The following is a 13,832-nucleotide window of genomic DNA, read 5'->3' on the forward strand; positions in this document are numbered from 1 at the left end:
CCATCAGTGTAAAACACTCAAAATAGCGACGACCTTGAACGGGCCAACATTTGTTGACATTGACGTCATCTGACAGTGCGCAAAGAATGGGTCGAGAAGAAGGTCAGTGTGCAAAATCCAGACATGAGACATTACAGCGAAAGTAACAAAGTGTTGTAGATAAGACAAAAACGTCAACACAGGAGATAGAAAGTACGTTTTCCATGCAATTTATTTTGCTTTTTTGTATAGATTAATTATTCTGGACGATTTAGCACCTTTGTCAGCTAGATAGCCTAGTGTTGGCTTGCTAGTTAACTGTAGCTTTTCTGGCATTTTTGTTAGGCCTACCAACTAGGCTAGCTAGCTAGTTACCATCTACAGAATAGATTTACGATGCAATCTGTTACGCTTTTTGGGATTAGCTAGCATGCTAGCTAGTTTTCTAACCTTGACTAGATAGCTACCTAAAGCTGGCAAATAGCTATGCTATGGTTGCTACTCGCTAGCTAACTAGCTAGCTAACGTTAGCTGGGCTCGATGGTCTAATCTTTCCTGAACCTTGTTCTCAGGATATCGGTACCCCAAGGATGTTACAGGAGACACACTCAACATGTTAACGTTAAATAACTAGCTAGCTACTTGTGCCAACACACTATGAGTAACATTAGTTCCTTTTCAATGAAACACTAGCTAATTTATTAGTGTTGGTAAGCACTATTATTGCTAGCTGGATAACACAACAAGGTTAGGTAGCAGGCCTAAACTATAGAAATTATGATTATTAGTATAGGGTAATGTAAATTGTCATAATGATATTCTTCTTCTGTACCACAGATTTCCACAAGGTCTCAGACTCCAGGATTGGAAAATGCTTACAAGAAAGAAACGATGAAGACAGAGTTGCCAATTTTTTTGGGGGAAAAATTGGAAAAAAAGACAACCCTGTTTTTCTAATTTAGCTATCTAGGCTACTACTCACCACCACTAGAATTGTTATTTTTATGTTACTGAGTAGGCCTATACTAATTAATCAAATTATTATTCTAACAATACAAATCCTTGTAATTTTGTAAAAAACGTAAGGTATTTTTACATGTTGCAATAAAGTTGACTAAAGAAGAAGCTCATATTTGTTTGTAGGTATTTTCACTTGGTAATCAGTAGTAAGTATTACAGTGCCTTCGGGAAGTATTCAGACCCCTTGACTTTTTTTTTTAAGGTTACAGCCTTATTCTAAAATTGATTAAATCCTTTTTCCCCTCATCAATCTACACACAATAACCCATTATGACAAGGCAAAAACAGTTTTTTAGACATTTATGCTAATTTATATGAAATATAACATTTACATATGTTTTCTGACCCTTTACTCAGTACTTTCTTGAAGCACCTTTGGCAACGATTACAGCCTCAAGTCTTCTTGGGTATGACACTACAAGCTTGGCACACCTGTATTTGGGGAGTTTCTCCCATTCTTCTCTGCAGATCCTCTCAAGCTCTGTCAGGTTGGATGGGGAGCGTTGCTGAACAGCTATTTTCAGTTCTCTCCAGAGATGTTCGATTGGGTTCAAGTCCGGGCTCTGGCTGGGCCACTCAAGGACATTCAGAGTCTTGTCTCGAAGCCACTCCTGCGTTGTCTTGGCTGTGTGCTTAGGGTCGTTGTCCTGTTGGAAGGTGAGTCTGAGGTCCTGAGCGCTCTCTCTGTACTTTGCGCCGCTCATCTTTCCCTCGATCCTGACTAGTCTCACAGTCCCTGCTTCTGACAAACATCTCCACAGCATGATGCTGCCACCACCATGCTTCACCGTAGGGATGGTGCCAGGTTTCTTCCAGACGTGACGCTTGGCATTCAGGCCAAAGAGTTAAATATTGGTTTCATCAGACCAGAGAATCTTGTTTTTCATGGTCTGAGAGTCTTTAGGTGCCTTTTGGCAAACTCCAAGTGGGCTGTCATGTGCCTTTTACTGAGGAGTGACTTACGTCTGGCCACTCTACCATAAAGGCCTAATTGGTGGAGTGCTGCAGAGATGGTTGTCCTTCTGGAAGGTTCTCCCATCTCCACAGAGGAACTCTAGAGCTCTGTCAGCGTGACCATCAGGTTCTTGGTCACTTTCGTGACCAAGGCCCTTCTCCCCCGATTGCTCAGTTTGGCAGGGTGGCCAGCTCTAGGAAGAGTCTTGGTGGTTCTAAACTTCTTCCATTTAAGAATGATGGAGGCCACTGTGTTCTTGGAGACCTTGAATGCTGCAGAAATGTTTTGGTACCCTTCCCCATATCTGTGCCTCGACACAATCCTGTCTCGGAGCTCTACGGACAATTCCTTTGACTTCATGGCTTGGTTTTTGCTCTGACATGCACTGTCATCTGTGGGACCTTTTATATAGACAGGTGTGTGTGCCTTTCCAAATTATGTCCAATCAATTGAATTTGTGACTAGTTTCAGGAAACTAGGCGGATGTCGCGTGTCACTAGTTCACAGGAGAGCCATTTGAATATACACTTTTAAAAAAAATCTAAATGTGTTTTTTGGCAGAAATGCCTTCTGGAACATGTGAACTTTCATGTGCCTTAATAACAAACTTGTATGCCATCTGTAAATACGAATACAATTGTTAAATTACGAGCCTAGTTGGTTTAGCCACAGAAAAAGACACCAACATTCCTGCTAGTGTCACGATCGTCGGATACAGAGGACCAAGGCGCAGCGTGGAAGGTGAACATATTTATTAAATAATGATTACACGAACAAAACAACAAATCGATACGTGACGTCCAAAGGTGCAAAACACAAACCTACACAGGAACAGGTGTAACAAAACAGACCAAACCAAACAAACATCGAAACATAGAACGGTGGCAGCTAGTACTCCGGAGACGACGACCGCCGAAGCCTGCCCGAACAAGGAGAAGGAGCAGCCTCGGCCGAAACCGTGACAGTACCCCCCCCCCCCCTTGACGCGCGGCTCCAGCCGTGCGCCGACCCCGGCCTCGAGGACGACCAGGAAGACGTGGAGCAGGGCGCGTGGGATGACCACGATGGAACTCGGTCAGAAGAGACGGGTCTAAGATGTCCCTCCTCGGCACCCAGCACCGCTCCTCCGGGCCGTACCCCTCCCACTCCACGAGATATTGGAGACCCCCCATCCGGCGTCTCGAATCCAGGATGGACCGAACAGTGTACGCCGGAGCCCCCTCGATGTCCAGCGGGGGCGGAGGAGTCTCTTCTATCTCATAGTCCTGGAGTGGACCAGCTACCACCGGCCTGAGGAGAGACACATGGAACGAGGGGTTAATATTCTTGTAATCAATTGGCAGTTGTAACCTGTAACACACCTTGTTCAATCTCCTCAGGACTTTAAAAGGCCCCACAAACCGCCGACCCAGCTTCCGGCAGGGCAGGCGGAGGGGCAGGTTTCTGGTCGAGAGCCAGACTCGATCTCCCGGTGTGTACACCGGCCCCTCACTGCGGTGGAGATCGGCGCTCGTCTTATGTCGACGGATGGCCCGCTGCAGATGGACGTGTGCAGCGTTCCACGTCTCCTCCGAGCGCCGCACCCACTCATCCACCGCAGGGGCCTCGATCTGGCTCTGATGCCAAGGTGCCAGAGCCGGCTGGTACCCTAACACACACTGGAAAGGAGTTAGTTTAGTGGAGGAGTGGCGGAGAGAGTTCTGTGCCATCTCGGCCCAGGGAACATACCTCGCCCACTCCTCCGGCCGGCCCTGGCAATACGACCTCAGAAACCTACCCACATCCTGGTTTACACGTTCGACCTGCCCATTGCTCTCCGGGTGGTAACCCGAGGTAAGGCTCACCGAAACCCCCAAACGCTCCATGAACGCTCTCCAGACTCTGGAGGTAAACTGGGGGCCTCGATCAGACACTATATCCTCGGGTACCCCGTAATGCCGGAAGATGTGGGTGAATAGTGCCTCAGCGGTCTGTAGGGCAGTAGGGAGACCCGGCATGGGAAGGAGACGACAGGCCTTCGAGAACCGATCCACAACGACCAGGATGGTGGTATTCCCCTGTGAGGGAGGAAGGTCTGTAACAAAATCCACCGAGAGGTGAGACCAGGGTCGTTGTGGAACGGGCAGGGGTTGTAACTTACCCCTGGGCAAGTGTCTGGGCGCCTTACACTGGGCACACACCGAGCAGGAGGAGACATAAACCCACACATCCCTGGCTAACGTTGGCCACCAGTACTTTGTGCTAAGGCAGTGCACTGTCCGGCCAATACCTGGATGCCCAGAGGAGGGTGACGTGTGAGCCCAATAAATGAGTCGATCCCGAACCTCGAGCGGAACGTACGTCGGACCCACTGGACACTGTGGAGGGCTTGGGTCGGTGCGTAACGCCCGCTCGATCTCCGTATCGACCTCCCACACCACCGGTGCCACCAGACAAGACGTCGGTAGTATGGGAGTGGGCTCAACGGACCTCTCCTCTGTGTCATACCGCCGAGACAGGGCGTCTGCCTTTCCATTCTGGGACCCAGGGATGTAAGTGATCTTAAACACGAACCGGGCTAGAAACATAGTCCACCGAGCCTGGCGAGGATTTAGTCTCCTAGCTGCCCGAATGTATTCCAGGTTACGGTGGTCAGTCAAAATGAGAAAAGGGTGTTGAGCCCCCTCAAGCCAATGCCTCCACACCTTTAGGGCCTTTACCACGGCTAACAGCTCCCTGTCCCCTATGTCATAATTTCGCTCCGCCGGACTGAGCTTTTTCGAGTAAAAAGCACAGGGGCGGAGTTTAGGTGGTGTGCCGGACCGTTGCGAGAGAACGGCCCCGATACCGGCTTCTGACGCGTCCACCTCCACTTGGAATGGTAAAGCGGGATCCGGATGCGCCAGCACCGGAGCTGAAGTAAACAGGTCCTTCAGTCTCCCAAAAGCCCTGTTCGCCTCAGCTGACCACCACAAGTGCACCGGACCCCCTTCAGAAGGGACGTTATGGGAGCTGCCACCTGTCCAAAACCCCGGATAAACCTCCGGTAGTAATTCGCAAAGCCCAAGAACTGCTGCACCTCTTTAACCGTGGTTGGGGTTTGCCAATTACGCATGGCTGACACACAGTCAACCTCCATCTTCACCCCTGACGCGGACAACTGATAACCCAAAAAGGAGACCAACTCCTGGAAGAACAGACATTTCTCTGCCTTGACATACAGGTCATGCTCCAACAGCCTCCTCAACACTCGGCGCACCAGGGCTACATGCTCGGCTCGGGTAGAACTGTACACCAGAATATCGTCTATGTACACGACCACTCCCTGCCCCTCCATGTCCCTGAAAATCTCATCCACAAAGGATTGGAAGACTGACGGAGCATTCATTAACCCGTATGGCATGACGAGATACTCGTATGTTACCCTGTCTCAGAGACTCGGCAATGTATGTCTCCATCGCCCTCTTCTCCTCTTGTGACAAAGGATACACATGGCTCCGCGGGAGCGCAGCTCCTGCCTGGAGGTCTATCGCACAATCCCCCTGTCTATGAGGTGGCAATCGCGCCGCCCTCGCCTTGCTAAACACGAGTGCTAAATCCTCATACTCGGGGGGAACGTACATTGCGGGCATTTGGTTTGGTCTGTTTTGTTACACCTGTTCCTTGTTAGTTCTCTTGGGTTTTGTCATGTGTGGTGTGTAATTCTGTCAAGGTTGAGTGTAGATGTGGTGTGGAATCAAGCGTAGGACACACAGAGGCTTCGTACTAACGTCTTTAGTGAAGACAACAAAAGAACAAGCCAACACGGCTAAATACAACCCAGCAGGCAAGCGAACTTTACGCACACCGGTAATAGTACAAAACAAAAAGCACACACTGTGCGGAACTCTCTTCAAAACAATACCGAGAGATAAACGAACTAGCATCCCAAGTTGACAAAGAACAATTACACACAACACATGACAAAACCCAAGAGAACTTATAGGACGCATAATAAACACTAACAAGGAACAGGTGTAATAAAACAGACCAAACCAAACAAACATCGAAACATAGAACGGTGGCAGCTAGTACTCCGGAGACGACGACCGCCGAAGCCTGCCCGAACAAGGAGAAGGAGCAGCCTCGGCCGAAACCGTGACAGCTAGCCATGATTGGCTGAGATAATGAATGGGCTGGACATGCAGAGAGATGAGTTCGGATTGGTCTGCCATGTAGCATGCTTCTGTCTATAATATGAGCTGGTCAGGATGTGTAGGTAATCCTTTCTAACATGGCTTTTTTGAAAGATATCACGTAGTAGAACTGCATAAGTGTTGCTCTCCACTTTCTGGAGGACAGAGTTTTAAAATCAGTGGAATTAGAATATGATAGCTAAGGAGATGGAGAATATTATGGCATTTGATTGCAAATATGCAGACTGAGTCTGCACGTTATACATTTCTAATTTAGTCAGAAAGTCGTTTTCATTTAAAATTAGTGTACTGTTAGCTAGCTAGCTAGCTAACATTAGCTGGTTGGCTAGCTAGCTAACGTTATGTGTATGATCTGTGTAGTAATATTATTAGTATCTCAGACCATTTGCATTGCTAGTTATAGCCTAATGTTAGCTAGCTAACATTGAACCTGGTTGGTTAGCTACCTGCAGATTCATGCAGGGTAGTAACGTTATAAATTGGGATTATGGTTAATTGTTTAGCTAGCTAGCTACATGTCTAAACAAAAGACTCCACTATGCAAGTAACTATTTCAACAGAATGTTTATGATGTCACTGCGACAACTGGTAAATTGTCGTAGCTGGTATATTCCCTCTGGATATCTACTCCGATTTCAGAGCACTCTCGTCTGAGTGTGCCAGAGCACAGAATAACTGACGAATTTACACAAATGCTCAACACCCGTTCAATATGACCGGTGTCATTAAATGTCGACAAAAAAGCGTAATTAAATTGTTGCCAGCAGCACAGTGTCACGGTTTCGGCCGAGGCTGCTCCTCCTCCTTGTTCGGGCAGGCTTCGGCGGTCGTCGTCCCCGGAGTACTAGCTACCACCGTTCGATGTTTCATGTTTGTTTGGTTTTGTCTGTTTGTACACCTGTCCCTTGTTAGTATTTGATTTGGTTTCCTATTTAGTTATCGTGTGTTGGGTCAGGTGTTATGTGTGATTGGTTTTTGTCTAGCTGTTGCTCTCGTTAATTACTCTCGTGTTTTGTTGTTTTTCGAGAGTCCGCACTGTGTGCGCTTTTGTCTTTTTACGCACGTTGTTATTTGTGCGTAATTTGTATTTTGCCTCCCGGTTGGGTTGGCTGTTCGCCTGTTTGGTGCTGCCTTCATTTACTAAAGTCTGTTCACGAACGCCCGTGTTTCCTGCGCTTGATTTCCACACCGCATCTACACTCAGCTACTGACAGAATCACACATCACACCCATGGAATCAGCAGGAGCAACCGCGCCAACGGACATCATGGAGGACCGTCTGCGTGGGCAGGAGGACAGGATCAACCAGATCGGTCACGCCCTGGATCGGGTGATGAACACTCTCCACCGATGGGAAAGCAGCGGGGTACCCACGCCCCCACCTACCGGACCATCCCCATCGGTCAGTCCTCCTGTCCCCCTTCCGGAACCCAGCGGGATTCGGCTCTCGCTCCCGAGGGCGTACGACGGCTCCGCTGCCGGGTGTCAAGGGTTCCTGCTGCAAGTGGAGCTCTACCTCGCCACCGTACACCCGGGACACGAGAGCGTCTCCACCCTCATCTCCTGTCTCACCGGCAAGGCGTTGGAGTGGGCCAACGCCGAATGGAGGAGAATAGACGCCGCTACTATTACCTACGCGGAGTTCTCCCGCCGCTTCCGTGCCGTGTTTGACCATCCACCAGAAGGGAAGGCGGCGGGGGAGCGTCTATTCTACCTCCAACAGGGGATGAGGAGCGCACAGGATTTTGCTTTGGAGTTCCGGACTCTAGCGGCAGATGCAGGGTGGAATGAGCGGGCCCTCATAGACCACTTCCGCTGCAGCCTCCGGGAGGACGTCCAGAGAGAGTTGGCGTGCAGGGATACCACGTTGTCGTTTGACCAACTGGTCGACATGGCCATTCGGCTGGACACCCTGCTCGCCACCCGTGGACGTCCCGGGTGGGGGTTGCCCATTCCACCTTCCGGCACCTCCGAGCCGAGCCCTATGGAGCTCGGAGGTGCTGGCGCTAGAGAACGGAGGAGTAGGAACCCGAGGGGGGCCGTTCCCTGCACCAACTGTGGCCGTGGAGGGCACACCGCGGCTAGGTGTTGGGGAAGGTCCCCCGGTGGAGGTGAAGGCAGGCCACGCATTGGGGAGTCCTCCCAGGTGAGTAGGCGCCCTACTTACCCAGAGCTTTCTGTCGTTCACATAACCTTGCCTGTTTGTTTTCCACAGGTTGCACCTCGTTCCCAGCATAAGGCGCTAGTAGATTCAGGCGCAGCTGGGAATTTTGTAGATCGCCAGTTCTGTGTAGAGTTAGGGATTCCTCTCCTTCCCGTTGATAAGCCTTTCCCTGTACATGCCCTAGATAGCCGTCCGTTAGGATCTGGGTTAATTAGGGAGGTCACAGCGCCCCTTAGGATGAAGACGCAGGGGGGTCATGAGGAGACGATTCAGCTCTATCTGATTGACTCTCCTGCGTATCCGGTGGTGCTGGGACTTCCCTGGTTGATTACCCATGATCCTACTATTTCGTGGCGAGAGAAAGCTCTTAAAGGGTGGTCTGTTCAGTGTGAGGGGATATGTCTGGGTGTTTCCATAGGGGCGACCTCGGTGGAGAGTCCAAATCAAATGCCCGCACTGCATATTCCCCCCGAGTATGAGGATTTGACGCTGGTGTTTAGTAAGACAAGGGCGGCGCAGCTGCCGCCTCATAGACAGGGGGATTGTGCGATAGATCTCCAGTTAGGAGCAGCACTCCCGCGGAGCCATGTGTATCCCTTGTCTCAAGAGGAGAGGAAGGCGATGGAAACTTACATCGCTGAGTCTCTGAGACAGGGATACATACGGGCCTCCACTTCACCCGCTTCCTCAAGCTTCTTTTTTGTGAAGAAAAAAGATGGAGGTTTGCGCCCGTGTATTGATTACCGCGGTCTCAATCAGATTACGGTGAAGTACAGTTATCCACTTCCTCTGATTGCGACTATGACGGAGTCATTACACGGTGCTCAGTTCTTCACAAAATTGGATCTCAGGAGCGCATATAACTTGGTGCGCATTAGAGAGGGCGATGAATGGAAGACAGCATTTAGCACGACCTCCGGTCATTACGAGTATCTCGTCATGCCATATGGGTTAATGAATGCTCCCTCAGTCTTCCAATCCTTTGTATATGAGATTTTCCGGGACATGCAGGGGCAGGGAGTAGTCGTGTACATAGACGATATTCTGGTGTACAGTTCTACCCGAGCTGAGCATGTAGCCCTGGTGCGCCGAGTGTTGAGGAGACTGTTGGAGCATGACCTATATGTCAAGGCAGAGAAATGTCTGTTCTTTCAGAAGTCGGTCTCCTTTTTGGGTTATCAGTTGTCTGCGTCAGGGGTGAAGATGGAGGTTGACCGGGTGTCAGCTGTGCGTAATTGGCAAACCCCAACCACTGTGAAAGAGGTGCAACAGTTCTTGGGTTTTGCGAATTATTACCGGACGTTTATCCGGGGTTTTGGACAGGTGGCAGCTCCCATAACGTCTCTGTTGAAGGGGGGTCCGGTGCGCTTGCGGTGGTCAGCTGAGGCGGACAGGGCTTTTGGGAGACTGAAGGACCTGTTTACCTCGGCGCCGGTGTTGGCGCATCCGGATCCCGCTTTACCATTCCAGGTAGAGGTAGACGCATCCGAGGCCGGTATTGGGGCCGTCCTCTCACAACGGTCTGGCACACCACCTAAGCTCCGCCCCTGTGCTTTTTATTCTAAGAAGCTCAGTCCGGCAGAGCGGAATTATGATGTAGGGGACAGGGAGCTGTTAGCCGTGGTACAGGCCCTAAAGGTGTGGAGGCATTGGCTTGAGGGGGCTCAACACCCTTTCCTCATTTTGACGGACCACCGTAACCTGGAGTACATCCGGGCAGCTAGGAGACTGAATCCTCGCCAGGCCCGCTGGACTATGTTTCTAGCCCGGTTTGTGTTTAAAATCACTTACATCCCTGGGTCCCAGAACGGGAAGGCAGATGCCCTGTCTCGGCGGTATGACACGGAGGAGAGGTCCGTTGAGCCCACTCCCATACTACCAAAGTCTTGTCTGGTGGCACCGGTGGTATGGGAGGTCGATGCAGAGATCGAGCGGGCGTTACGCACCGACCCAAGTCCTCCACAGTGTCCAGTGGGTCGGACGTACGTTCCGCTCGAGGTACGCGATCGCCTCATTTATTGGGCTCATACGTCCCCCTCCTCTGGACATCCAGGTATCGGCCGGACAGTTCACTGCCTTAGCACTAAGTACTGGTGGCCAACGTTAGCCAGGGATGTGAGGGTTTATGTCTCCTCCTGTTCGGTGTGTGCACAGTGTAAGGCGCCCAGACATTTGCCCAGGGGTAAGCTACAACCCCTGCCCGTTCCACAACGACCCTGGTCCCACCTCTCGGTGGACTTTGTTACAGACCTTCCCCCCTCACAGGGGAATACTACCATCCTGGTCGTTGTGGATCGGTTCTCGAAGGCCTGTCGTCTCCTTCCCATGCCGGGTCTCCCTACTGCCCTACAGACCGCTGAGGCTCTGTTTACCCATGTCTTCCGGCATTACGGGGTACCCGAGGATATAGTGTCTGATCGAGGCCCCCAGTTCACCTACAGAGTGTGGAGAGCCTTTATGGAACGGTTGGGGGTTTCGGTGAGCCTTACCTCGGGTTACCACCCGGAGAGTAATGGGCAGGTTGAACGTGTCAACCAGGATGTGGGTAGGTTTCTGAGGTCTTATTGCCAGGGCCGGCCGGAGGAGTGGGCGAGATACGTTCCGTGGGCCGAGATGGCGCAGAACTCTCTCCGCCACTCCTCCACCCAACTAACCCCTTTCCAGTGTGTGTTAGGGTACCAGCCGGTTCTGGCACCTTGGCACGAGAGCCAGATCGAGGCCCCTGCGGTGGATGAGTGGGTGCGGCGCTCGGAGGAGACATGGAACGCTGCCCACGTTCATCTGCAGCGGGCCATCCGTCGGCATAAGACGAGCGCCGATCTCCACCGCAGTGAGGGGCCTGTATACGCACCTGGAGATCGAGTCTGGCTCTCGACCAGAAACCTGCCCCTCTGCCTGCCCTGCCGGAAGCTGGGTCGGCGGTTTGTGGGGCCATTCAAAGTCCTGAGGAGGTTGAACAAGGTGTGTTACAGGTTAGAACTGCCTATTGATTACAGGAATATTAACCCCTCGTTCCATGTGTCTCTCCTCAGGCCGGTGGTGGCTGGTCCACTCCAGGACTATGAGATAGAGGAGACTCCTCCGCCCCCGTTGGACATCGAGGGGGCTCCGGCGTACACTGTGAGGTCCATCCTTGATTCGAGACGCCGGATGGGGGGTCTCCAATATCTCGTGGAGTGGGAGGGGTACGGCCCGGAGGAGCGGTGCTGGGTGCCGAGGAGGGACATATTAGACCTGTCCCTGCTGACCGAGTTCCATCGGGGTCATCCTACGCGCCCTGCTCCGCGTCGTCCTGGTCGTCCCCGAGGCCGGGATCGGCGCACGGCTGGAGCCGCGCGTCAAGGGGGGGGGTACTGTCACGGTTTCGGCCGAGGCTGCTCCTCCTCCTTGTTCGGGCAGGCTTCGGCGGTCGTCGTCCCCGGAGTACTAGCTACCACCGTTCGATGTTTCATGTTTGTTTGGTTTTGTCTGTTTGTACACCTGTCCCTTGTTAGTATTTGATTTGGTTTCCTATTTAGTTATCGTGTGTTGGGTCAGGTGTTATGTGTGATTGGTTTTTGTCTAGCTGTTGCTCTCGTTAATTACTCTCGTGTTTTGTTGTTTTTCGAGAGTCCGCACTGTGTGCGCTTTTGTCTTTTTACGCACGTTGTTATTTGTGCGTAATTTGTATTTTGCCTCCCGGTTGGGTTGGCTGTTCGCCTGTTTGGTGCTGCCTTCATTTACTAAAGTCTGTTCACGAACGCCCGTGTTTCCTGCGCTTGATTTCCACACCGCATCTACACTCAGCTACTGACACACAGTTGCAGTCACCAACGCTCTGGATAACATAAAAACAGCCTAACCAGCTCTGCTAGGGCGAGTAAAATGGTCAGTGAGCTGTTCTCTCATTTGTGTCTGGAAGTAGCTAGCAAGCTAGCCAACGTTAGCCAGTTTGCTTGGGTGCTTGACTGCTGTTGTTAGGTCTGAATGCTCGGCTCAACCCTACTTTTCAGCCAGAGCGTCCAGTGTGCGCTCTGAACGCTCCGAGAACGAAACGCTCTGAATTAAAAAACGGCCAATCTGACAATGCTCTGAGTTTACAAACCCCCAGAGCACACTCTGGCACTCCATATTAAATTTACGAACACACCCATAGTATAAACCAGCCTTTAGTCTTGAAATCTTTGGTTGTTTAGTACATAGCCTCACATGTGAATCCTTAAAGAGATGGGTGGGGCTAAAGCTTAAAATGATGTGAACGATGCTGAATGGGTGTAGACAAAGAGCTCTCCAGTTTATCAACTTTTAAAAAATTATTACTTTCCCATTGTTCCTCAACTTTAGTGTATAATATACCATTTTCTAGCTCTGAGTCTCTACGTTTATCCGATGTAAAAAACACTTTCAAATTTTACTACATAAGGTCGAGCCGGTCGGTCACATTTACTACAGGTGGACTCCAATCAAGTTGTAGAAACATCTCAAGGATGATCAATGGAAACAGGATGGACCTGAGCTCAATTTCGAGTCTCATAGCAAAGGGTCTGAATACTTATGTAAATTCGTTTTTTAAAATAAATAATGTAATCCATTTTAGAATACGGCTGTAACATAACAGAATGTGGAAAAAGTCAAGGGGTCTGAATACTTTCCAAATGCACTGTATATAGAAATTGCTCAAGAGGTAACTATAAAGTTACATATTTTACATTTTACATTTTAGTCATTTAGCAGACGCTCTTATCCAGAGCGACTTACAGTTAGTGAATATATATTTTTTTATACTGGCCCCCCGTGGGAATTGAACCCACAACCCTGGCGTTGCAAACGCCATGCTCTATCAACTGAGCTACATCCCTGCCGGCCATTCCCTCCCCTACCCTGGACAACGCTGGGCCAATTGTGCGCCGCCCATGAGTCTCCCGGTCGCGGCCGGCTGCGACAGAGCCTGGATTCGAACCAGGATCTCTAGTGGCACAGTTAGCACTGCGATGCAGTGCCTTAGACCACTGCGCCACACTTAAAATAACTCAATCCTGTGTTGCAACTAGCGAAGACCTTGTACCTATGCAGATATTACAGATACACTACCAGTCAAAGGTTTGGACACACCTACTCATTCAAGGGTTTTTGTTTATTTTTACATTTTTTTACATTGTAGAATAATAGTGAAGACATCAAAACTATTAAATAACACATATGGAATCATGTAGTAACCAAAAAAGTGTTAAACGCATCAAAATATATTTTATATTTGAGATTCTTCAAATAGCCACCCTTTGCCTTGATGACAGCTTGCACACTCGTGGCATTCTCTCAACCAGCTTCATGAGGTAGTCACCTGGTATGCATTTCAATTAACAGGTGTGCCTTCTTAAAAGTTAATTTAACTTCTTAATGCGTTTGAGCAAATCAGTTGTGTTGTGACAAGGTAGGGTGGGTATATCTGGTAAAAGACCAAGTCCATATTATGGCAAGAACAGCTCAAATAAGCAAAGAGAAACGACAGTCCATCATTAGTTTAAGTCAATACCGAAAATGTCAAGAATTTTGAAAGTTT

This window comes from Coregonus lavaretus (assembly GCF_964263955.1).
Source record: "Coregonus lavaretus genome assembly, chromosome: 1".
Classification (NCBI taxonomy): domain Eukaryota; kingdom Metazoa; phylum Chordata; class Actinopteri; order Salmoniformes; family Salmonidae; genus Coregonus; species Coregonus lavaretus.